Here is a 27,760-nt window from a genome sequence, read left to right as displayed (position 1 = left end):
GGAAGGCGTTTGACATTCGCGGCCTTTATAAGGGGATAAGGATTCGTCCTCACTCACCCATGCCTTCTCCTTCTTCTGCCCATCCATTCTTGAGGTCTAGTGCCCAAGCCCTAGCTTCCCCCGCCGGAGAAAGCACTCCAACCATGTCCAGATCCGAAGCTGGTGGCAAGTGGATGGCCTCCTATGTTAAGAAGAAAGACATCAAGGAGCTCCGAGAGGCCGGATACCTGGCCAACGAGATTGTTCACCGTCTCCCGGCCGAGGGACAGATCGTCCCTAACCCAGAGCCCCATGAGAGGGTTGTGTTTCTCACACATTTCACCCGCGGGCTGGGATTCCCTCTCCACCCGTTTGTCCGCGGACTGATGTTTTACTATGGGCTAGACTTTCATGATCTAGCCCCTAACTTTATCCTCAACATCTCAGCATTTATAGTCGTTTGCGAGGCCTTTCTCCGTATCCCACCTCACTTTGGCCTATGGCTGAAGACCTTCAATGTAAAGCCGAAGGTCGTTAGATGCCAACAAGCAGAGTGCGGAGGTGCCATGGTGGGCAAGATGCCCAACGTCACATGGCCCGAAGGCTCCTTTGTGGAGATGGTGAAGGGGTGGCAGTTGGGGTGGTTCTACATCACCGAGCCATGCGACACGAACTGGGCGACGGCCCCCGAATTTCTATCCGAAGCTCCGATGCGGCTCATCTCCTAGCAAGAGAAGGGCCTAACCTGGGGTTCTTCGAATGAGCTAACTGGGCTCCAGACGTGCATCCAGAACATGATAACCAAGAGAATCAAACTTGTCAACATGTTCCAGGTTATGCTCATTTGCCGGATCCTTCCGTGCCAACGCCGGACTTGCTATTTGTGGGAGTTCGATCCGGCCAAGCACCAAATGCTTCTAGAGCTCTTCAGCACGACGGATGAAGACATCTGGAAAGTGCTCTTCAAGGCCGGCGAGACACCACCGCCTACGACCGAGGATCGCGGGCTCAGCTTAAAACGCCAGGCTAATTCGGTAAGTTCTTTCATGTTTTCAAGGTATAGCCTTTACTGACATATTCTAAGGAGTCTAAGCCTTCCTATCAATTTTTAGGCCTGGATCGACATAGCGGGGCAGATTAACTGTCCGGCTCCGCTGCCCGAAGACCAAGAGACCCTGCTTCTGAGGAAGATGCTGTTTCCGGTGCCTTATGATGTGCCGGAGAAGAAGGCCAAGAAAACGGCCAAGGGGGGCTGGAGTGGCCTTCGCCGAAAAGGCGCTTCAGACGTGACGTCCGAAGACGGGACTTGCTCTTCGGCCGCCGAAGATGACGAGGAGGAGGAGGAAGAAAGTGACTCCCCCCCTAGGGGGAGGAGAAAGAAAAGGGGGGCCTCCCCAAATTTTGAGGCGAAGGCGCCCAAGAGGGGGAAGGGCTCCCTTGCAGATGACTCCGTGTGGGATGTCGATAGCAGTCCGGAGCGGATGCCCCGGATCAAGCCTCGGGCCGCCTCGTAAGTACCAAAAACGTTATGGACGTCCAAATGCCTAGCCTTTCCATTTTGTAATATTAATATGTTTAAATTATGCCATCACAGTCCAGCCCGCGACAGCTCCCTGCGATCCTCGACAGAGGGTTTGCTAGATTCAAAGGAGATGGCCAGCGTGTCACTGCCGCCCGCTTACTCCCCCAAGGCCAAGGACGACACGGAGGTGTTTCCCGAAGGACTTTCCCATGCCGGGGAGAGGCTCAGGAGGCGCCAGAAGGCGATGCCTTCTCGCCGGACACCAGCGGGAGCCGATCCCCAGGGAGACTGGTGGTGAGGAGGGCCGTGTTCGGTCCGGCCCTCAGCCAGACTCGATTCTGGAGACCGATGTGGCTCCCGAATCCGGCACGCAACCTCCTTCGAAAAAAGGGGGTATGCGTATTCCACCGGTGACCCCTGTCCAACCCGGGCCACCGGATAATCTGCTGGAAGCGCTGCGAGGCGCTTCCATTATGGATGAGCACCGTGTCCTTATGGGCACGGTGATCGAGAAGGTTCAGTCCACCAAAAGTGAACTGACTGAAGCCTGCACTAGCCTTTTAATAGGCTTTGAGGTAAGTAATGTAATTGTAGAAAGGATATCACAGTGTAGACAGTAGCCCCTGATGCTCTGTTCGGTTTTCATAAAGAAAAAACCGAACAGAGGATCAAAATAATTTTCGCAAGTGTCTAACATAAGATGTCTATGTGAATAAGTAGGCGTCACTGCTGGCTACTGCCGTTCATACTACGGAGGTCTCCAGCCTGAAGCAGAGCCTGGAATGGGCCGAAGAAGAGCTCAGCCTCATAAAGAAGCAGCTGGAGGATAGCCAAGGTATGCAGTGACCTGTGCTTTAATTAAGGAAGGGTGAATGTTTCGTGCTGACTAAAGTGTCATGAGTTTTATTAGGGGCCACAACCGAGGTGGCGGCCCCCAAGAAGGTGTTAGCCGAGGCCGAGGACAAAGGGCCAAGGAGCGTGCCGTGTACAAGAAACACGAGGCCTGGGTCACCGAGGTCCAGCAAGAGCTCTAGGACGTTGTCAAGAAGTATGAGTCCTTGGTGCGTAATTCTAAGATGCAAGCGTTCGAACTTGCGAGGGCCCGCCAGAGCGCACAAGAGGATCGAGCTGAGGCCCAGAGAGCCCTTCAAGAAATCCAGGCAGCCAAGAAGATCGTGGCGGGTAAGGCTTTCATTATGCACAACAAGTCTGTGAAGGAAACGTTCATTTTACTTACCCAAATTTGGAGCTCTCCAGGGGCGTTTACGGATTTGCTGCATAGCATATCAGATGCTGCTGAGTTCTATCGAGCCGAAGAAGGGAGTTCTACGGAGAAGCTGTTCTGGTCTCAATATCTTGGACCAGAACATCCGGTGCCCTTCAGTGACCAGCTGAAACAGCTGGTCGAGCTGCACAAGGCGGCCGAGCTAGCCATGAAGGACCTGATAGTCCGACTATGGCCTACCGCGCCGATACCCAGCAGCTACTTCGAACTTGTGAACCGGCTTGTTAGTGCATGCCCACGGCTTGAGGTCATAAAGCGATTGGTCTGTATTGAAGGTGCCCGGATGTCCTTTGCCCGTGTCAAGATGCACTGGGTGAAGATGGATGCCAAGAAGCTGATGACCGAGGGGCCGCCCGAGGGCAAGGAGCACCGCCGTCCCGAGTTATATTTTGATGGTGTCCTGGAGGGATCCCTCCTTGTGGCGGAGCAATGTGTGAAGGATGTTATATTCCCATGAAAATATTCGTATTATCCTGTCCTGTAACATGAATCAACGATGTTATGTAATATAATGCTTGTTATGTTTTAATTTTTTCCTCCTGTGCGGCCGTGTTGTATGAAATCTGAGGGTTGGCCAGTCGTCGGCTTCTGCCCCCACGTAAGTAGTACGGGGGTGTTCAGGATGGACTCTAAACAATCTTGATCCAATATGTGGTCCTTGAAGGAGTTGTTTAGCGCAACGAATCAGGCAACCAGACTATGCGCCTTGAACGCCCTCACTTAGCCATAGGAGTTTTATAATAAAAACATGGGCGCAACCCCTAGTATCCGAACTAGAGTGCTATAAGCGTCTGATCGGGAAGTACCGATCCTTCGCGTAATGTGGAAGAAATCTCCAACAATTTGTAATCTCTGAACAGCTGACCGGCTCTCGCCGCATCATGACAGTCACTTTTCAGCTTTCTGTACTGAGGTGCTCCTTTGGATAAACCAAGGCATAGTCGCATTAGTTCTCCCTTTACTACCTTAGCCGATATAGCGGAACGTAAGGTAGCAAGCACAGGAGCCGGGCAACCCAACTATTGACCAAAGACATGATTCGGAGCCAATGCATATAATGCTAAATTCGGGGTGCCGAACTATACTTATAAAAACTGTTCGGACTTTTGTTGCCGTAATGTGGGGTGCTATGAAGCCCCTGGCAAACATCAAATGTACCAAAGTGTACGGGTGCTACCTGATAGTTTTATCCATAGGGGAGCTGAAAAAGAAAACAGAAAAGGTACAAAGGTAAAAAGATGGGGTCCTAAAGCTCCAGCCGCAAACAGTTCTCATTGTAATTTAATTAGTACATCAAGGCACATTGATATAGGTAGTGGGATAAGCAACAGGCTATTTAACATGCCGAAACCAAGGGAGAGCTGCATGCGGGTCCTGAAAAATAGGTAGAGTTATCGTTAACGGAATCACCTAAAAAGTCCCCATATGTCTGTGTTTCTCGCCGTCTTGGTGTGTTTATCCTTCAAGAGGGCCGATGACCAGTCCACCAGATGGGGCCTGTGGGATTAAGACCTGCAAAGGAGAACAAGTAAAAGTGAAAGTATGTGTGTATCCGATGTCGGTTGAGCCGTACTATGGACCACAAGCTAGCTATGCCTCCGTCGATGCCCATGGGATTTTGAGTGCGTAGTTATGTACGTGCGGCACGAATGCCGCCACTTTATCGGGACTGAGACGGAGGATGGATTGCTAGTCAAGATCCTGACGAGCCGAGCTCTCCTATTGCAGAGTAGTTCCGACCCTCTTAACGGTGTTTGTGGGCTCGGTAGCCGAATTAAGGTTCTGCTTGAGAAGTCCGCTCTGTAATTCTGCTGCTAAGGCAGCTGTGTGCTTTTCTGTACGGAGGGAGCGTTCCGTATTTTCATTGACCGTTATGATGCCGCCCGGACCGGGTGTTTTGAGCTTGAGGTAAGCATAGTGTGGTATTGGGTTTAATAAAGCAAACACAGTTCGTCCGAGCAGTGAGTGATAGCCGCTGCGGAAGGGGACGATATCGAAGATTAACTCCTCGCTTCGGAAGTTGTAACACCCGGAGACCGATGCGCCAGGTGTCTTATAGTTATTCGTTGTTGTTGCCTTGTCATTTGCTTGCGTGTTGCATCTTGTCATGTCATCATGTGCATTGCATCATCATGTTTTTAAAACTTGCATTCGTCCGGGTTCTCCCAGTTCCGTCCGTTGTCCGTCCTGAGCCCATACACACTTGCATGCACCCGCAGCATGTCCGAAATATTATTTTGTAAGTGGCCATAAAATGTTCTCGGAATGGGTTGAAAGTTGGCATGCGGTGTTGTTATGTTGTCAGTAGGCCGCCTGTCAAGTTTCATCGCATTCGGAGTCCGTTTGACGCCCCAACAGATAACTATAGCGACATCATAGTCGGTCAAATCGTCGGACGTTTTCGGTCTCCGGAAATAGTCGTCGGGTCTCTCTATTCTCTTCGCTCAGCCCAAGGCTTTCTTCACAGCCCACTACCTACCGCCAGGCCCAACCTAACCTCTCTCATCAGCCTGCGGCCCTCCTCGCGCGCGCGTCCGAAAGCTGTCCCGGACCCGACCCGGGCAGTCGTCACCGTTGGGTCCGGATCATCCCCTAACATCTATAAAACATCTCTGTTTTATTTTTGGGACTCCCTAATATTTTTGGATGTATATATAGTCCACCCTTAGTCATTTTGGACAAACCCTAAAATCTAGGGACTTTGTCCCGTCGAGCCGCCGCCACCTACCGCATCTTCCTCGGGATCCCCATCACCCAATCCAGCGCCTCCACTATTTTGTTTTCTTTTCCGATCCAATCTCCTCTGCCTCCACTCTCTTCCATCCATTCGCCCATCCCCGCAATAGAGCAAGCCGCGGCCACTCCTACACAGCCTCGTGCACGAGTGCCCAAGCCCTCGATCCAGCCCAGGAGTACGCCGCCATGGATGCCAGGGACTCACCCATGCGCCTCCTCCCTCCGTCGTGTCATCAGCCGCACACGAGCTCGATCGGGAGAGGAGCTCCCGATCATGCGCGCCTCTGCCTCATTTCTGACCATCGCCGATGCTGTCGGTGTCCACCACCCGGGGCACCAGCACCCGTGCGCCTCCTCGCTTCCTCCATCCATGGAGACGAGCTCCTCAAACCAAGGTCGTGCCCCTGCTTCCTTCCCTCTTCCTCGAGCTCTCTCTCTCTCTCTGTCCCTCAATACCTCTCTGTTGTCTTGTCCCGCAGGACGTCACGGATGCACGAGCTCGGTCCTCGCTCGCTCGCGCCTTCGTCTTCGACCCTCGTCGCCCCAGACCAACAGCAGGGAACTAACGCCGCCCCTGAGCTCCATCCGCGCAGTCGTTGCCCGGATCCGGCGTCAGCCAGTCGGATCCGCCCCGTCTGCACCTCGTCGGCCTTCCTCGACTCCGTTGCTGCATCCTATTGTTCCCCTGCGCTGCGTCCTCTTCCCCCCTGCATCGAGAGGAGCAGAGTGCCGTGCTGCAGTCGCATTGACCGTAGCCTCCCAAGGCCCAGCCCAGATCCTTCCGGCCTGCCCAGCTCCACCGCCGGCCCAAGGCCTATAAGTGAGCCTCAGCCCAGCCACTGTTCGCCCCTGTGCACTATTGGGCCGTGTTCAGTTTCAGCCCGATAGTGTTTTTTTTCCTCTGTTGCGATTTTAGCTATTTATCCAGGTGTTTGGCAGTTTTACAGAAAAGTCCCCCTAGTTCATGCATTTAATAACTCACAAATGGGGCATTGGTTTAAAATGAATTATATATGAAAGGTGACTATAATTTCATCTGGTTTAATAATATCCAACTTTCAATCATGTTTATAATGTTTAAAATGATGTTTGCTTATATTTTGCCATTGCCATGTTAAAATGCTTTAATTTCATAACTAAATAACCGTAGCTCCAAACTTAATAAACTTTATATGTATTTGGGGTAGAAAATGCATAGTTTAACATGGTGGGTTTACTTTGCATGTTTGACAACTCTAAAATATGCTTTAGGGAAGAACAGTACCAAATCTAAAATTTAGACATGAGGATTTTTCCGGACTTGTTGCTTGTTGTTCCGGCCTCATTTAAACTTGCCTAGATAGGTAGTTTCATATGCTTGACCTCTTGCCATGTTAATCAACATTTAATATTGTTGTGTACATAAATGGGAGATAACTAAATAAGTCACGTGGTGCTTCGTCAATATGCAAATCGTTGCATATTGAGCTCCACTTAATTTGTAGTTTTGTTTGTGCACTTTGCCATGCCATGCCTCATTAAACCGGACATGCATCATACTTGGTTGTGCATCATGCCATGTTTAGGTGATGGTTGTTTACTATGTTGTTTGCTTCTTTCCGGTGTTGCTTCTTCGGGTTGGTTCCGATAACGTCGCGTTTGTGAGGATTCGTTCGACTACGTCCGTTTGTCTTCTTCATGGAATCATTCTTCTTCCTTGCGGGATCTCAGGGAAGATGACCATACCCTCGAAATCACTTCTATCTTTGCTTGCTAGTTGCTCGCTCTATTTCTATGTCACGATACCTACCACTTGCTTTATCATGCCTCCCATATTGCCATGTCAAGCCTCTAACCCACCTTCCTAGCAAACTATTGTTTGGCTATGTTACCGCTTTGCTCAGCCCCTCTTATAGCGTTGCTAGTTGCAGGTGAAGATGGAGTTTGTTCCATGTTGGAACATGGATATGTTTGGATATCACAATATCTCTTATTTAATTAATGCATCTATATACTTGGTAAAGGGTGGAAGGCTCGGCCTTATGCCTGGTGTTTTGTTCCACTCTTGCTGCCCTAGTTTCCGTCATACCGGTGTTATGTTCCTTGATTTTGTGTTCCTTACACGATTGGGTGTTATGGGGACCCCTTGACAGTTCGCTTTGATAAAACTCCTCCAGCAAGGCCCAACCTTGGTTTTACCATTTGCCTCACCACCACCTACTTTTCCCTTGGGAGCCAGTGCTTCTCTAAGTGTTGGTACAAAATAGAGTTCTTTGCAGCGCCACCTCAGGGAAACTTGAGGGCTGGTTTTAGTTGTACGGAGCGCTCATCCGGTGTTGCCCTGAGAACGAGATATGTGCAGCTCCTATCGGGATGTCGGCACATCGGGCGTTCTTGCTCGTCTTGTTTTACCATTGTCGAAATGTCTTGTAACCGGGATTCCGAGACTGATCGGGTCTTCCTGGGAGAAGGAATATCCTTCGTTGACCGTGAGAGCTTGTGATGGGCTAAGTTGGGACACCCCTGCAGGGTTTTGAACTTTCGAAAGCCGTGCCCGCGGTTATGGGCAGATGGGAATTTTTTAATATCCGGTTGTAGAGAACTTGACACTTAACTTAATTAAAATGCATCAACCGCGTGTGTAGCCGTGATGGTCTCTTCTCGGCAGAGTCCGGGAAGTGAACACGGTTCTTGTGTTATGCTTGAACGTAAGTAGTTTCAGGATCATTTCTTGATCACTTTTAGCTTCTCGACCGTGCTTTGCTTCTCTTCTCGCTCTCATTTGCGTAAGTTAGCCACCATATATGCTAGTGCTTGCTGCAGCTCCACCTCACTACCCTTTCCTACCCATAAGCTTAAATAGTCTTGATCTCGCGGGTGTGAGATTGCTGAGTCCTCGTGGCTCACAGATACTTCCAAACAGTTGCAGGTGCTGATGCTACCAGTGCAGATGACGCAACCGAGCTCAAGTGGGATCTCGATGAAGGTCTGGATCGTTGTTTTGTGTCTTTTCCGTTTGATCAGTAGTGGAGCCCAGTTGGGACGACCGGGGATCTATGCATTTGGGGTTGTCTTCTTTTATTTTGGTTCCGTAGCCGGGCCTTGATTGTATTCTGGATGATGTATGTTAAACTTGTATTTGTGTGAAGTGGCGATTGTAAGCCAACTCTCTATCCCATTCTTATTCAGTACATTTGATTGTGTGAAGATTACCCCTCTTGCGACAAACCTACCATGCGGCTATGCCTCTAAGTCGAGCCCCGACACGTGGGAGATATAGCCGCATTGTGGGTGTTACAAGTTGGTAATCAGAGCCTTCCCCGACTTAGGAGCCCCCTGCTTGATCGAATCGCTGACGTTGTTGAGTCTAGAACAAAATGTTTTGAGTCTTAGGATTATATATATTGGAGAGTAGGATTCTTTTTACTCCTCAGTCCCTTCGTCGCTCTGGTGAGGCCTCTTGACTTAGAGTTTTGACTCTTCTCTCCTCAAATTTCACAAAAAAAATTTAGGATCACGCGGGTATCTTGGAATCGTTCCGATGGTTTTGTGACGAGAACATTGTTCTTGGTGCCTCCTGACATTTAGGGGTTGTGGCAGTTTCCCGAGGAGTTGAGCTCCGAGGTATTGTTGTCACAATTTTATTGTTGCAGTTCTGGAATACCTGAGTTTTGCCGACATCGAAAATCTCTTTTATGCAGTTGTTGGTGAGATAACCTCAATGCCACCCAGTACTGGGGCGGGAGTTCGGGAGTATTGCCATAACTCGTATAACGGATGCTTTTGGAAGGTTGAGGTAAACGATTTCCGAAGGTTTCTTGGTTATGTGTTGAAGGATGGATACAGCTGGATGTAGGTATTGTTAGTTTGGGTGAGATATTATGCTTCCTAGGATATCTTTCCGACAGATGCATGATATGATATTGGGGTTTGACGTCTAGTGGTCCGCCTATCCACGGTTGGTTTTACAGTGATCTCGTTGTGTCTTAAAGAGTCCTTGGCTATGCTGACTCGGGGACGCTTCGTATGTCATGTGCACTGCCTTGTACATGATGGTGTTGTATGATCGAGCCCGTGTGGGCCCCACCACGAAAACTTCGGACGAAATCTCTATCATATGTTTGTTCCGGCTTATTCTGCAAGCCAAATCCTTTGTTTTTGTTTTGTTGTGGTATTCGAGTTGCTTCGAAGTCAAATGTGGATTCCATACCATTTCTAAGATGTGTTCTCATATTTCTATGTGAATGCTAATCTTCATGATAATCGAGATTGTCATGTCAATCCTTTTCAACCGGCATGTTTCTCTTCAAGTGGATCCAATCATTTCAACATTCGCGAGATCAATTCTCAGTTCTTTGCAACGGTGTTTGTTTCATCCGTCCCAAGTTGTCTTTGTTTTCCCCCCCTCCCACCCTTTCTTTTTCTTCGAGGAATCAGATTTCTTATTCAAGTATCCTTTTATTGATGTGAAAGTTTCTTCATTCTTTTCCTTCAAAGTTCTTACCTCGAGATTATCATGAAGATACTAACGAAACTTCAAGTTATCATTATTCATTCTTTTTCTTCTCCGGTGGATTCAATTCAAGCTTTGTCAATCCTATCCTTTCCTCGTTTCAAAGGTCTTCTCATGCCGGTGCACCTCTTAATCATCCACTTCTCGCTATTCAATTGTTCCGGAGTGCCGAAGACATCTCAGAAGATTCGCGTTTCCATTGCTAATTCTTAAAGATATCTCGAGGTTGTTATGTCTTTTGAGTTATTTAATCCAACCAGTGCAATCTCTCTTTCAAATCGTTCAACGTTGTTTCTTTTGAGTGGGCCCTAACCCACAGGTCTTTTCCCAGGATCTTACCTGACTCTTTTTTTGGAGCTATTCTCAAATCTTCTAAAGTTTGACGTAAGAATGAATTTTCATCAGTCAAATGTCTTGCTCCAAGATCTTTCAAATTCATTTCATCGTTTCCTCAACCTCTTCGTTTTTGGATTCTCCCGGAGTGTCTCATCAATTGTCATGGTGGTTTTCATCATCATTCTCAACATTTGAAGACCGAAGAAGAGTTTTTCCTCCAAATCCTTACCCATTCTTCCAAAGATTCATGGGTCAAGATTGATGCCATCCTCTCATAATTATTTTCGATTGTGAGATATTCTTTTCACCCATCCGGAGCAATTTAGGAGTCTTTTCAGTTTGTTTCTCCGAAGGCCATCATTTCGGGCTTATTCATCCCAGCTTTCAGCTCTCGTTCTCCAAATCTTACCGAGGCATCATTCAAGTTTTCTCTAGTCAGTTCGGGATCTCTTCGTTCACTTGTATATAAATTCTCTCAAGTATATTCGTTCTTTTTTTTCCAATTCTTCCTGGTGATGCATTTGTTTTCTTCGTTCGTTCTTTTAATCCTTACGGTGGTTCGTTCAAGAGTTCTTCTTCCTTCGTTTATCATATCAATTCATTTGTTCTTTCATCCTACCGGTGGTTCGTTGAAGACATTCCCAAGTTGGCGCTATATCTATCTTAATCCTTTCTACGAGAATAAGTAGTATGCAAAATCCGTTGCTTGTCATCAATTTAAATTGGTGAAGGATAAGCATAATGTAATTATTATTCTTGTTTCATCAAGCAAATTCAATTCTTTATTCCAGAGGCTCATCAAGTTCTCGGTTTCAATTGTTTCATCTTTTCTTTCCCGGAGTTCCAAGATCTCTCAATTATATCACCACAAAGCCCCATCTAAATCATTGCAAGGCTCCTACCGGAGTTCCTTTCAACTTATCTAACGTTCGATCATTCTTGTATTACTGGAGTTCTTCATGGAGGTTCTACATGATGGTTCAGCAAGGATTTAATTCCGTCTCGAAGTGCTCATAAAGATTCTTTTCACAGGAGCTCAAGTATTCCTCATCTTGCATTCCGAAGTGCAATTCCTTCTACCTTATCTTTTGAGGTGGTGTTTGATACGTCTCCAACGTATCTATAATTTTTGATTGCTCCATGCTATATTATCTACTGTTTTGAACTATATTGGGCTTTATTTTGCACTTTTATATTATTTTTGGGACTAGCCTATTAACCGGAGGCCCAGCCCAGAATTGCTGTTTTTTTTGCCTATATCAATGTTTCGAAGAAACGGAATATCAAACGGAGTCCAAACGGAATGAAACCTTTGGGAACGTGATTTTCTCACCGAACGTGATCCAGGAGACTTGGACCCTACGCCAAGGCATCAGAGAGGCGGTCACGAGGGTGGGGGGCACGCCCCCTACCTTGTGGGCCCCTCGGAGCTCCACCGACGTACTTCTTCCTCCTATATATACCTACGTACCCCCAAACGAACAGATACGGAACCAAAAACCTAATTCCACCGCCGCAACTTTCTGTATCCACGAGATCCCATCTTGGGGTCTGTTCCGGAGCTCCGCCGGAGAGGGCCGTCATCACGGAGAGCTTCTACATCACCATAGCCTCTCCGATGAAGTGTGAGTAGTTTACCTCAGACCTTCGGGTCCATAGTTAGTAGCTAGATGGCTTCTTCTCTCTTTTTGGATCTCAATACAAAGTTCTCCCCCTCTCTCGTGGAGATCTATTCTATGTAATCTTCTTCTTTTTGCGGTGTGTTTGTTGAGACCGATGAATTGTGGGTTTATGATCAAGTCTATCTATGAATAATATTTGAATCTTCTCTGAATTCTTTTATGTATGATTGGTTATCTTTGCAAGTCTCTTCGAATTATCCATTTGGTTTGGCCAACTAGATTGGTAGTTCTTGTCATGGGAGAAGTGCTTAGCTTTGGGTTCGATCTTGCGGTGTCCTTTCCCAGTGACAGAAGGGGCAGCAAGGCACGTATTGCATCGTTTCCATCGAGGATAACAAGATGGGGTTTATTTCATATTGCATGAATTTATCTCTCTACATCATGTCATCTTGCTTAAAGCGTTACTCTGTTTTTAACTTAATACTCTAGATGCTGGATAGCGGTTGATGAGTGGAGTAATAGTAGTAGATGCAGAATCATTTCGGTCTACTTGTCACGGATGTGATGCCTATATACATGATCATGCCTAGATATTCTCATAAATATGCTCAATTCTGTCAATTGCTCAACAGTAATTTGTTCACCCACCGTAGAATACTTATGCTCTTGAGAGAAACCACTAGTGGAACCTATGGCCCCCGGGTCTATTCTCATCATATCAATCTCCATCACTTTAATCTTGCTTTGCTTTTTTACTTTGCCTTTACTTTTCACTTTGCATCTCTATACCAAAAATACCAAAAATATTATATCTATCAGATCTCACTCTCATAAGTGACCATGAAGGGATTGACAACCCCTAATCGCGTTGGTTGCGAGTAGCTATCGTTTTGTGCAGGTACGAGGGACTTGAGCGTGGCCTCCTACTGGATTGATACCTTGGTTCTCAAAAACTGAGGGAAATACTTACACTACTCTGCTGCATCATCCTTTCCTCTTCGGGGAAATCCAACACAATCTCAAGAGGTAGCAAGAAGAATTTCTGGCGCCGTTGCCGGGGAGTCTACGCAAAAGTCAACATACCAAGTACCCATCACAATCCCTATCTCTGCATTACATTAGTTGCCATTTGCCTCTCATTTTCCTCTCCCCCACTTCACCGTTGCCGTTTTATTCACCCTCTCCTTCTCCCTCTCTCTCTATCCTCCCTCTCTATTTGCCTCTTTTTGCCCGCTTTCTTTTTGTTTGCTTGTGTGTTGGATTGTTTGTTTGTCGTGATGGCTCAACCGAGATTTGGTGATCTTCACCTTAAAAGGGTAGAGGAGATCGAAAACAACGTTAGGAAGTTTATGGTTTTGCAATTTGAGCATAATAATTTCTTTAGAAATGAGCTTAAAGAACAAAGAAGTTTTATGAGTTATATGAATAAAGAGCTTGATGATATGTCTAAAGAATTTGATGGTATAAGATCCCAAATTGCTCGTCTAGAAAAGATGACTGCCGAAATTTCGGATATGCAAGACACCTTAGTCAATAAGATGGCCGCTAAACCGAATTCCTATTAAAATCAAGATGAAGATCTAAAAGTTATTGATGTGTCTCCTATTAAATCTTTGTTTTGCAATATGAATCTTGATGAAACTGAACATGATCTTCTTTACCTAGAAGGCGTTCTAAAAATTCGGAGTATTTAGATCTTTATGATGAAATTGACGAAAGTGGGATTGAAAGAAATAAAAATCTAGATGTTGCTAGACCCACAATATTGGATTTCAAGGAATTTAATTATTAAAGTTGCTCTTTAATTGATTGTATTTCCTTGTTGCAATCCGTGCTAAATTCTCCACATGTTTATAGTCAAAAGAAAGCCTTCACCGAACATATTGTTGATGCCTTGATGCAATCTTATGAAGAAAAACTTGAGTTGAAAGTTTATATCCCTAGAAAACTCTATGATGAGTGGGAACCAACTATTAAAATTAAAATTAAAGATCATGAGTTTTATGCTTTGTGTGATTTGGGTGCTAGTGTCTCCACTATCCCCAAAACTTTGTGTGATTTGCTAGATTTCCGCAATTTTGATGATTGCTCTCTAAACTTGCATCTTGCGGATTCTACTATTAAGAAACCTATGGGGAGTATTAATGATGTTCTTATTGTTGCAAATAGAAATTATGTGCCCGTAGATTTCATTGTTCTTGATATAGATTGCAATCCTTCTTGCCCTATTATTCTTGGTAGACCTTTCCTTAGAACGGTTGGTGCGATTATTGATATGAAGGAATGGAATATTAGGTTTTAATTTCCATTAAAAAAGGGAATGGAACACTTTCCAAGAAAGAAAATAAAATTTCCATATGAAACTATCATGAGAGCCACTTATGGATTGCCTACCAAAGATGACAATACCTAGATCTATTCTCGCTTTTATGCCTAGCTAGGGGTGTTAAACGATAGCGCTTGTTGGGAGGCAACCCAATTTCATTTTTATTCCTTGCTTTTTTCTCCTGTTTAGTAATAAATAATTTATTTAGCCTCTGTTTTGGTTGTGTTTTTTGTGTTTAATTAGATTTTGTGCCAAGTAGAACCGTTGGGAAGACTTGGGGAAAGTCTTGTTGAACTTGCTGTAAAAAACAGAAACTTTAGCGCTCACGAGAACTTCTGTCATGTTTATTTGGAAAGTGATATTTGGTTAATTATTTTTTCATATTATTAATTGATAAATTACTCACGTCCAGAAATTTATTTTAGAATTTTTGGGGTTCCAGATCTTGCGCTACCTACAGATTACTACAGACTGTTCTGTTTTTGACAGATTCTGTTTTTCGTGTGTTGTTTGCTTATTTTGATGAATCTATGGTTAGTAAAATATTTTATAATGCATAGAGAAGTTGGAATACAGTAGGTTTAACACCAATATAAATCAAGAATGAGTTCATTACAGTACCTTGAAGTGGTCTTTTGTTTTCTTTCTCTAACGGAGCTCACGAGTTTTCTACTTTAAGTTTTGTGTTGTGAAGTTTTCAAGTTTTGGGTGAATTCTTGTGATGGATTATAGAACAAGGAGTGGCAAGATCCTAAGCTTGGGGATGCCCATGTCACCCCCAAGATAATCCAAGTACACCAAAAATTCAAATCTTGGGGATGCCCCGGAAGGCATCCCCTCTTTCGTCCACTTCCATCGCTAATTTACTTGGAGCTATATTTTTATTCACCAACATGATATGTGTTTTGCTTAGAGCGTCTTGTATTATTTGTGTCTTTGGTTGTTAGTGTGCCACAATCATACTTGCTGTACACACCTTTTGAGAGAGCCATACATGAATTAGAATTTGATAGAATACTCTATGTGCTTCACTTATATCTTTTTGAGCTAAGTAATTTTGCTCTATGTGCTTCACTTATATCTTTTGAGCGTTATAATTTTGCTCTATGTGCTTCACTTAGATCTTTAGAGCACAGTGGTGGATTTGTTTTAAAGAAACTATTGATCTCTCATGCTTCACTTAAATTATTTTGAGAGTCTTAATAGCATGGTAATTTGCTTAATAATAATATGCTTGGTATTCAAGATTTGTGAAACTTTCTTTTGAGTGCATTGAATACTAAGAAAAGATTGAAGCATGATAATTGTTTTGAGATATGGAGGTGATAATATTAGAGTCATGCTAGTTGAGTAGTTGTGAATTTAAAGAATACTTGTGTTAAAGTTTGTGATTCCCGTAGCATGCACGTATGGTGAACCGTTATGTGATGAAGTCGGAGCATGATTTATTTATTGATTGTCTTCCTTATGAGTGGCGGTCGAGGACGAGCGATGGTCTTTTCCTACCAATCTATCCCCCTAGGAGCATGCGCGTAATACTTTGCTTTGATAACTTCTAGATTTTTGCAATAAGTATATGAGTTCTTTATGACTAATGTTGAGTCCATGGATTATCCGCACTCTCACCCTTCCACCTTTGCTAGCCTCTCTAATACCGCGCACCTTTTGCCGGTATCATACACCCATCATATACCTTCCTAAAAATAGCCACCATACCTACCTATTATGGCATTTCCATAGCCATTCCGAGATATATTGCCATGCAATTTTCCACCGTTCCGTTTATTATGACACACTCCATCATTGTCATATTGCATATCCCGGTACACCGCCGGAAGCATTCATATAGAGTCATATTTTGTTCTAAGTATAGAATTGTAATTGTTGAGTTGTAATAAAAATAAAAGTGTGATGATCATCATTTTTAGAGCATTGTCCCAAGTGAGGAAAGAATGATGGAGACTGTGATTCCCCCACAAGTCGGGATGAGACTCCGGACGAAAAATAAATAAAAGAGGCCAAAGAAGCCCAAATAAAAAAAGAGAAAGAAAAGAGGCCATAAAAAGGAGAAAAGGCCCAAATAAAAAAATGAGAGAAAAAGAGAGAAGGGACAATGTTACTATCCTTTTACCACACTTGTGCTTCAAAGTAGCACCATGATCTTCATAGTAGAGAGTCTCTCATGTTATCACTTTCATATACTAGTGGGAATCTTTCATTATAGAACTTGGCTTGTATATTCCAATGATGGGCTTCCTCAAATTGCCCTAGGTCTTCATGAGCGAGCAAGTTGGATGCACACCCACTTAGTTTCTTTTTGAGCTTTCATATACTTATAGCTCTAGTCCATCCATTGTATGGCAATCCCTACTCACTCACATTGATATCTATTGATGGGCATCTCCATAGCCCATTGATACGCCTAGTTGATGTGAGACTATCTTCCCCTCATTTTGTCTTCTCCACAACCACCATTCTATTCCACCTATAGTGTTATATCCATGGCTCACGCTCATGTATTGCGTGAAGAATGAAAAAGTTTTGAAAAAGTTAGAGTATGAAACAATTGTTCGGCTTGTCATCAGGGTTGTGCATGATTTAAATATTTTGTGTGGTGAAGATAGAGCATAGCCAGACTATATGATTTTGTAGGGATAAGTTTCTTTGGCCATGTTATTTTGAGAAGACATAATTGCTTTGTTAGTATGCTTGAAGTATTATTATTTTTATGTCAATATAAACTTTTGTCTTGAATCTTTCGAATCTGAATATTCAAATCACAATTAAGAAGATTTGCATTGAAATTATGCCAAGTAGCACTCCGCATCAAAAATTCTCTTTTTATCATTTACCTACTCGAGGACGAGCATGAATTAAGCTTGTGGGATGTCTGATACGTCTCCAACGTATCTATAATTTTTGATTGCTCCATGCTATATTATCTACTGTTTTGGACTATGTTGGGCTTTATTTTCCACTTTTATATTATTTTTGGGACTAACCTATTAACCGGAGGCCCAGCCCAGAATTGCTGTTTTTTTGCCTATTTCAGTGTTTCGAAGAAACGGAATATTAAACGGAGTCCAAACAGAATGAAACCTTTGGGAACGTGATTTTCTCACCGAACGTGATCCAGGAGACTTGGACCCTAAGCCAAGGCATCAGAGAGGCGGTCACGAGGGTGGGGGGCGCGCCCCCTACCTCGTGGGCCCCTCGGAGCTCCACTGACGTACTTCTTCCTCCTATATATACCTACGTACCCCCAAACGAACAGATCCGGACCCAAAAACCTAATTCCACCGCCGCAACTTTCTGTATCCACGAGATCCCATCTTGGGGTCTGTTCCGGAGCTCCGCCGGAGAGGGCTGTCATCACGGAGGGCTTCTACATCACCATAGCCTCTCCGATGAAGTGTGAGTAGTTTACCTCAGACCTTCGGGTCCATAGTTAGTAGCTAGATGGCTTCTTCTCTCTTTTTGGATCTCAATACAAAGTTCTCCCCCTCTCTCGTGGAGATCTATTCTATGTAATCTTCTTCTTTTTGCGGTGTGTTTGTTGAGACCGATGAATTGTGGGTTTATGATCAAGTCTATCTATGAATAATATTTGAATCTTCTCTGAATTCTTTTATGTATGATTGGTTATCTTTGCAAGTCTCTTCGAATTATCTGTTTGGTTTGGCCAACTAGATTGGTAGTTCTTGTCATGGGAGAAGTGCTTAGCTTTGGGTTCGATCTTGCGGTGTCCTTTCCCAGTGACAGAAGGGGCAGCAAGGCACGTATTGCATCGTTTCCATCGAGGATAACAAGATGGGGTTTATTTCATATTGCATGAATTTATCTCTCTACATCATGTCATCTTGCTTAAAGCGTTACTCTGTTTTTAACTTAATACTCTAGATGCATGCTGGATAGCGGTCGATGAGTGGAGTAATAGTAGTAGATGCAGAATCGTTTCGGTCTACTTGTCATGGACGTGATGCCTATATACATGATCATGCCTAGATATTCTCATAACTATGCTCAATTCTGTCAATTGCTCAACAGTAATTTGTTCACCCACCGTAGAATACTTATGCTCTTGAGAGAAGCCACTAGTGAAACCTATGGCCCCCGGGTCTATTCTCATCATATCAATCTCCATCACTTTAATCTTGCTTTGCTTTTTTACTTTGCCTTTACTTTTCACTTTGCATCTCTATACCAAAAATACCAAAAATATTATATCTATCAGATCTCACTCTCGTAAGTGACCGTGAAGGGATTGACAACGCCTAATCGCGTTGGTTGCGAGTAGCTATTGTTTTGTGCAGGTACGAGGGATTTGAGCGTGGCCTCCTACTGTATTGATACCTTGGTTCTCAAAAACTGAGGGAAATACTTACGCTACTCTGCTGCATCATCCTTTCCTCTTCGGGGAAATCCAACGCGAGCTCAAGAGGTAGCAGTGTTATGTCATTCTTGATAATTTCCCTTCGTGTTTCATGATTCACAAGTTTTGCAAGAGTGACATATCTAATCCATCATTTTCTCTTCGCTCAAGACATCTTTTCAACCCATCAATCTCTTCTTGGGAGTTATCTTGGGTTATATTTCACCTCAAGCCTTCCCTAAGGATTGTTGCTATTATGGTGCTTATAAATGACCCAAGTTCTTCATTTATCCTCCCGGTGAAACAAGGTTCTCGTCTCCTTGTTGATATCAATCCAATCTATGTTTTCCGTTAGTGGCCGTTTGTCACCTCATAATGTTGAGATGTTTCCATAAGCCCACTAGAAGCTTTTTCTTTTCGTTGTTGATTTTCCAACAACACCGTGCAATCCTTCTTTGCAATGATGCTTTTCAAGATCATTTGTGGCAGAAGTTGGACTTTTCTTCCCATTCTTATTCCAATGATATATCTTTTATACTTCCTCTTGGAGGCATTGTGATGTTGCTCTTTTCAATCATCATCTCGAATTGCAAGGATCATGTTATTTTTCGTGCTTATCCATTTAACCAGAGTATTGTGGCCATCATTCCTCTTCTAACCGGACTCTCATCCAAGTGCTTTCATTTTGCCAAGCTCATATTCTTTACCTTCCATTTCCAACCGGAGTGTTGTCGTAATTGATCCTTATCGTTCCTTGTACATCTCGTTTCTACAGGAGTGCTTCCATGTACTTCTTGTCCATTGCAACCCTTTTTATTATGTCTTTCAACCTACAAGGTTCTAGTAATGTTCCTTGTTTCTCTTTTCTACCGGAGTGCTCTCAAATTCGTTCAACTCTGTTGTGTTCTTTCTTTCTTTCAAGTTTTCAACCTCTCAAGGTTCATCGTTTTCACTCTTTTGTCAAAGAAGCAACTTAGTTTCACCTCTTCTCTTCCTCTTCCGTTTCCCTCCGGTGCCATCCTAGATCTCGGGACGAGATCCTCTCATAGTGGAGTGTTGTAACGCCCCGAGACCGACGTGCCACGTGTCTTCCAGTTATTCATTGTTTTTTCCTTGTCATTTGCTTGCGTGTCGCATATTGTCATGTCATCATGTGCATTGCATCATCATGTTTTTAAAACTTGCATTCGTCCGGGTTCCCCCAGTTCCGTCCATTGTCCGTTCTGATCCCAGACACACTTGCACGCGCCCGCGGCACGTCCGAAATATTATTTTGTAAGTGGTCGGAAAATGTTCTAGGAATGGGTTGAAAGTTGGCATGCGATGTTGTTATGTCGTCAGTAGGCCGCCTGTCAAGTTTCATCGCATTCGGAGTCCGTTTGACGCCCCAACGGATAACTATGGCGACATTATAGTCGATCAAATCGTCGGACGTTTTCGGTCTCCGGAAACAGTCGTCGGGTCTCTCTATTCTCTTCTCTCAGCCCAAGGCTTTCTGCACAACCCACTACCTACCGCCAGGCCCAACCTAACCTCTCTCGTCAGCCCGCGGCCCTCCTCACGCGCGTGTCCGAAAGCTGTCCCCGACCCGACCCGGGTAGTCGTCACCGTTGGGTCTGGATCATCCCCTAACATCTATAAAACATCTCCGTTTTATTATTTGGACTCCCTAAGCTTTTTATTTCGCGACCGTCCGATTCTAAGCAGAGGGACCAAGGTAGCCCCTAACCTAATCAGTGATGTATATATAGTCCACCCTTAGTCATTTTGGACAAACCCTAAAATCTAGGGACTTTGTCCCGTCGAGGAGCCACCACCTACCGCATCTTCCTCGGGATCCCCATCACCCCAATCCAGCGCCTCCACTATTTTGTTTTCTTTTCCAATCCAATCTCCTCCGCCTCCACTCTCTTCCATCCAGCCACCTGTCCCCGCAATAGAGCAAGCCGCGGCCACTCCTACACAGGCTCGTGCACGAGTGCCCAAGCCCTTGATCCATCCCAGGAGTACGCCGCCGTGGATGCCAGGGACTCACCCGTGCGCCTCCTCCCTCCGTCACGTCATCAGCCGCACACGAGCTCGATCAGGAGAGGAGCTCCCGATCATGCGCACCTCTGCCCCGTTTCTCACCATCGCCGATGCTCCCGGCGTCCACCACCCGGGGCACCAGCACCCGTGCGCCTCCTTGCTTCCTCCATCCATGGAGACGAGCTCCTCAAACCAAGGTCGTGCCCCTGCTTCCTTCCCTCTTCCTCGAGTTCTCTCTCTCTCTGTCCCTCAATCCCTCTCTGTTGTCTTGTCCCGTAGGACGTCATGGATGCACGAGCTCGGTCCTCACTCGCACACGCCTTCGTCTTCAACCCTCGTTGCCTCCGACCAATAGCATGGAACGGACGCTGCCCCTGAGCTCCACCCACGCTGTCGTTGCCCGGATCTGGCGTCGGCCAGCCGGATCTGCCCCGTCTGCACCTCGCCGGCCTTCCCTGGAGCCCCCTGCCGCTCGAGTCCGCCGCTGCATCCTCTTCTTCCCCTGCGTTGCGTCCTCTTCTTCCCCGTGCATCGAGAGGAGCAGAGTGCCGCGCTGCAGTCGCGTTGACCGCAGCCTCCCAAGGCCCAGCCCAGATCCTTCCGGCCTGCCCAGCTCCACCACCGGCCCAAGGCCTATAAGTGAGCCTCAGCCCAGCCATTGTTCACCCCTATGCACTGTTGGGCCATGTCCAGTTTCAGCCTGATAGTGTTTTTTTCCTCTGTTGCGGTTTTAGCTATTTATCCAGGTGTTTGGCAGTTTTCAAGAAAAGTCCTCCTAGTTCATGCATTTAATAACTCACAAATGGTGCATCGGTTTAAAATGAATTATATATGAAAGGTGACTAGAATTTCATCTAGTTTAATAATATCCAACTTTCAATCAAGTTTAAAATGTTTAAAATGATGTTTGCTTATATTTTGCCATTGCCATGTTAAAATGCTTTAATTTCACAAATAAATAGCCGTAGCTCCAAACTTAATAAACTTTATATGTATTTGGGGTAGAAAAATGCATAGTTTAACATGGTGGCTTTACTTTGCATGTTTAACAACTCTAAAATATGCTTTAGGGCAGAACAGTACCAAATCTAAAATTTGCACATGAGGATTTTTCCGAACTTGTTGCTCGTTGTTCCGGCCTCATTTAAATTTCCTAGATAGGTAGTTTTCATATGCTTCACCTCTTGCCATGTTAATCAACATTTAATATTGTTGAGTACATAAACGGGAGAGAACTAAATAAGTCACGTGGTGCTTCGTCAATATTCAACTCGTTGCATATTGAGCTCCACTTAATTTGTAATTTTGTTTGTGCACTTTGCCATGCCATGCATCATTAAACCGGACATGCATCATACTTGGTTGTGCATCATGCCATGTTTATGTGATGGTTGTTTACTATGTTGTTTGCTTCTTTCCGGTGTTGCTTCTTCGGGTTGGTTCCGATAACGTCGCGTTTGTGAGGATTCATTCGATTACGTCCGTTTATCTTCTTCATGGACTCGTTCTTCTTCCTTGCGGGATCTCAGGCAAGATGACCATACCCTCGAAATCACTTCTATCTTTGCTTGCTAGTTGCTCGCTCTATTGCTATGCCGCGATACCTACCACTTGCTTTATCATGCCTCCCATATTGCCATGTCAAGCCTGTAACCCACCTTCCTAGCAAACCGTTGTTTGGCTATGTTACCGCTTTGCTCATCCCCTCTTATAGTGTTGCTAGTTGCAGGTGAAGATGGAGTTTGTTCCATGTTGGAACATGGATATGTTTGGATATCACAATATCTCTTATTTAATTAATGCATCTATATACTTGGTAAAGGGTGGAAGGCTCGGCCTTATGCCTGGTGTTTTGTTCCACTCTTGCCGCCCTAGTTTCCGCCATACCGGTGTTATGTTCCTTGATTTTGCATTCCTTACACGGTTGGGTATTATGGGGACCCCTTGACAGTTCGCTATGAATAAAACTCCTCCAGCAAGGCCCAACCTTGGTTTTACCATTTGCCTCACCACCACCTACTTTTCCCTTGGGAGTCGCGCTCTCAAGGGTCATCTTTATTTTAACCCCCCCCCCGGGCCAGTGCTTCTCTAAGTGTTGGTCCGAACTAGAGTCATTTGCAGCGCCACCTCAGGGAAACTTGAGAGCTGGTTTTAGTTGTACAGAGCGCTCTTCCGGTGTTGCCCTGAGAACGAGATATGTGCAGCTCCTATCGGGATGTCGGCACATCGGGCGGTCTTGCTGGTCTTGTTTTACCATTGTCGAAATGTCTTGTAACCGGGATTTCGAGACTGATCGGGTTTTCCTGGGAGAAGGAATATCCTTCGTTGACTGTGAGAGCTTGTGATGGGCTAAGTTGGGACACCCCTGCAGGGTTTTAAACTTTCGAAAGCCGTGCCCGCGGTTATGGGCAGATGGGAATTTGTTAATATCGGGTTGTAGAGAACTTGACACTTGACTTAATTAAAATGCATCAACCGTGTGTGTAGCCGTGATGGTCTCTTCTCGGCGGAGTCCGGGAAGTGAACACGGTTCTTGTGTTATGCTTGAACGTAAGTAGTTTCAGGATCACTTCTTGATCACTTTTAGCTTCTTGACCGTGCTTTGCTTCTCTTCTCGCTCTCATTTGCGTAAGTTAGCCACCATATATGCTATTGCTTGCTGCAGCTCCACCTCACTACCCTTTCCTACCCATAAGCTTAAATAGCCTTGATCTCGCGGGTGTGAGATTGCTGAGTCCTCGTGGCTCAGAGATATTTCCAAACAGTTGCAGGTTCCGATGATAACAGTGCAGATGACGCAACCGAGCTCAAGTGGGAGCTCGATGAAGATCTTGATCGTTGTTTTGTGTCTTTTCCGTTTGATCAGTAGTGGAGCCCAGTTGGGATGATCGGGATCTATGCATTTGGGGTTGTCTTCTTTTATTTTGGTTCCGTAGTCGGGCCTTGATTGTATTCTGGATGATGTATGTTAAACTTGTATTTGTGTGAAGTGGTGATTGTAAGCCAACTCTCTATCCCATTCTTATTCAGTACATGGGATTGTGTGAAGATTACCCCTCTTGGACAAACCTACCATGCGGCTATGCTTCTAAGTCGTGCCCCGACACGTGGGAGATATAGCCGCATTGTGGGTATTACAGAAGTTGTCCGGAGATCCAAAGACAACCTCTAGTGTGATTGAGCCCATACGGCGGGCTTCTACACCTGGTATGACTCCTTTGAAGGTAGTCCTGGTGGGCTTGATCCATGATGGGTTAATGCCCATTTTTCACGCTGTATCCTGATAGAGCAGATTGAGGCTGCTGCCTCCGTCCATAAGGACGCGAGTCAGGTGGAACCCATTAATTATTGGGTCTAGGACCGGTGCGGCCGAACCATTGCGACGGATACTGGTCGGATGATCCCGGCGATCAAAAGTGATCTTGCATGACGACCATGGATTAAATTTTGGGCCGACTGGCTCTATCGCATAGACGTCCCTGAGCGCGCGCTTGCGCTCACTCTTGGGGATGTGGGTAGCGTATATCATGTTCACCGTTTTGACCTGAGGGGGAAACTTATTTTGTCCCCCTGTGTTCCGTCGCCGGGGCTCTTCGTCATCTTCCTCGCTTTGCGATCCCTTTTCCCTGTTCTCGGCATTTAATTTGCTGGCCTGTTTAAAAACCCAGCAATCTCTATTTGTATGATTGGGTGGTTTGTCTAGGGTGCCATGAATCTGGCACGGACGTTCAAGTATGCGGTCCAAGCTGGATGGGCACGAGTTGTTCTTTTGGAACGGCTTCTTCCGCTGACCGGACTTAGAGCCACTGAATCTGGCATTGACCGCCGTATCCTCGGTGTTATCACTGTTTGTTCGACGCTTCTATCTGTTGAGTCAAGACTTGTCTTTGTTATTTTTAACTTCAGGGGTGCCGGCGTCGCTTGCATTGTTTTTGCTACGGGCCAACCAACTGTCCTCGCCCGCACAAAAGTGGGTCAAGAGTGCCGTGAGGGCCGCCATGGATTTTGGCTTTTCTTGGCCGAGGTGGTGAGCGAGCCATTCATCAAGAATGCTGTGTTTGAAGGCTGCTAGGGCTTCGGCATCCGGACAATCGACGATCTGGTTCTTTTTAGTTAAGAACCTAGTCCAGAATTTCTTAGCGGACTCTCCAGGTTGTTGAACTATGTGGCTTAAGTCATCGGTGTCTGGTGGCCGGACATATGTACCTTGGAAGTTGTCGAGGAAGGCTTCTTCCAAGTCCTCCCAGCTGCCAGTAGAATTTTCAGGCAGGCTGTTTAGCAGTGTCGAGATGGCCCCTTGAGTTTTAAATGGAGGTATTTGATGGCGTGGAGGTCATCACCGCAGGCCATATGAATGTGGAGAATGAAGTCTTCGATCCACACCGCGGGGTCCGTGCTTCCATCGTATGATTCTATATTCCCGGGTTTGAACCCTTTTGGGAATTCATGATCCATGACCTCATCAGTGAAGTAATGAGGGTGTGCGGCGCCTCTATATCGGGCCGTATCACGACGTAGCTCTGATGGAGTCCGTCTACGGTTTTCAGCCCGCGCATGACTAAGTTTGTCATGTCCGAATAGGTGGCCGTCGTCGCGTGTCGAGGCACGTCCTCGAGATCCGTAGATTGATCTGGTATGTCCTGCTTTATTGTTCAAGTTTTGCCGGAGGTCATATGTATGGCCGTGGGCTAATTTAACCCTACTTGTGTGATGAGGCAGGGCGGGCTGGTGTTCGGCGTGAGTTGCCATTTTGTCCCGACCACGTGGTGGTCGGTCAGCCGCATTGTACGATGGTGGTATGTATTCCGGTGCCTCCTCGTCAAACTTAGGTAGCAATTTGCGCTTTGGGTAACTTTTGGTTGGGCGCTTGAGGCCGTATTCTTCGGCTGCTAGGACATCGGTCCATTTATCATTGAGCAGATCTTGATCATCTTGAAGCTGCTGCTTCTTCTTTTTCAGGCTCCTTGCAGTGGCTATTAGCTGGCGCTTATAGTGCTCCTGCTCAAGAGGTTCCTCCGGCACGATGAAATCGTCGATGCCGAGGCTCACCTCATCCTCGGAGAGCGGAAGATAACTTCCGTCCTCCGAGTCTTCGTGTGTGGCCTGTTTACCAAGGCTAACCTTCCCATCTTCCTGTTCATCTTTTTCATTAGCTGTTTCAACGGGGTCTTCATTGTCTTCGACACCTTATGGAATGTTATCTTCTCCTGTGCCAGTGTTGATGGCTTTACTGCGTCATGACTTAGAGCGGCGCCGCTGACGCCGGCGCTTGGATTGTATTTCGGAAGGTTTATCCTCTGCTAGATCTTCCTTGTCATCGCCGCTGTTCTCCTTTGGTGCATACACCATGTATACATCATACGAGGAAGTGGCCGTCCAATGTTCGGTGAACGGTGGGTTCTGGGCCTCTTCTTCTCCGGCATCATCGTCCATACCGTCGATGTCCTCGGAGTTGTAATCAAGTGTGTCGGTTAAATCCTCGACCGTGGCTATGAAGTGGGTGCGGGCAGGGAGCAAAATTCGCCATCGTTAGCCCCTAGTTCGAACCGGATATAGTTCGGCTGTGAGTCCTCCGCCAAGGACAGGTTCTTTAACGAGTTTAGCATGTCGCCCAAAGGCGAGTGCTGGAAGATGTCTGCGGCGTTGAATTCGAAGATCGATAAACGATCAAGTTCGGCATCCGCGGGTTCACATGATTCGGAACTTACGGCCGGAAATGAGTCCGGAGTTCCGGTGGCACAGTTATCGTGTGAGATCAAGTCTATGTGCAGCTCCAACGCCGTGGAATCCGTGGCCTCCGTGGTGGGGTCGATCCTCCCATCCTTGGATGGTGCAGACTGCTCTGGATCTAAGGTCAGAGCGGTTATGGGAGCTGTCTCCTAGATGCGGTCCGATGACAGATTTAAGTCATGTCCCTCGGGATGACCAGGAGTGATAGCCGCAGTCTCGAATCCGACGAAGATCAAGTCTCCACGAATTTCCGCAACATAGTTCAAGGTCCCAAATCTGACCTGATGGCTGGGGGCGTAGCTTTCGATCTGCTCCAGATGGCCAAGCGAGTTGGCTCGCAGAGCGAAGCCGCCGAACACGAAGATCTGTCCGCGGAGGAAGACTCCCCCTTGGGCAACATCGTTGTAGATGGTTGAAGGAGCCATCGAACCTCTTGATGACGGCATAGTGGAACTCTCAACGAAAGCACCAATGTCGGTGTCAAAACCGGTGGACCTCGGGTAGGGGGTCCCGAACTATGCGTCTAAGGTCGATGGTAACAGGAGACAGGGGACACAATGTTTTACCCAGGTTCGGGCCCTCACTATGGAGGTAATACCCTACGTCCTGCTTGATTGATCTTGATGAATATGAGTATTACAAGAGTTGATCTACCACTAGATCGTAATGGCTAAACCCTAGAGGTCTAGCTTGTATGGCTATGATGATGTGTCTCTTCCTCCGGACTAAGTCCTCCGGTTTATTTAGACACCGGGAGGATCTAGAGTTACACAAGGTCGGTTACAAAGAAAGGAATCTACATATTTAGTCGCCAAGCTTGCCTTCCACGCCAAGGAAAGTCCCATCCGGACACGGGTGTAGTCTTCGGTCTTTGTATCTTCACAGCCCATCAGTCCGGCCCATGGCTAACAGGCCGGACGCCCGAGGACCCCTTATTCCAAGACTCCCTCAACTGCTCCCTGATGTTTTTGGCAGGATGGCTGACGACCCTCCACCTCCACCCTATATTGCCGCAATGATGTAGTAGTTTGAGCTGAATCATTAGTTTATGACTGGGGTAATGGCTCAGTTTCCAAATCAGAATGCTCATCAACAGCCTGCCCCAATAACATTGCCAAAATTTGTGCGCCTTAACCCGTCCATTTTTCGCAACTCCACCAATCCTATGGATGCTGATGATTGGCTTCGTGACATCATGTTTGAGATGGATTCAGCTAATGTTGCCCCTGCCAATTGATCAACTTTGCCACATTCCACTTGAAGGGTCCAGCTGCTCAATGGTGGGCAAGCGATAGGGGTATGATGCCTGCAGAGACTGTAACCACTTGGCAG

This window comes from Triticum urartu, chromosome 1 (assembly GCF_003073215.2).
Source record: "Triticum urartu cultivar G1812 chromosome 1, Tu2.1, whole genome shotgun sequence".
NCBI lineage: Eukaryota > Viridiplantae > Streptophyta > Magnoliopsida > Poales > Poaceae > Triticum > Triticum urartu.
This window is presented reverse-complemented; position numbering follows the sequence as displayed.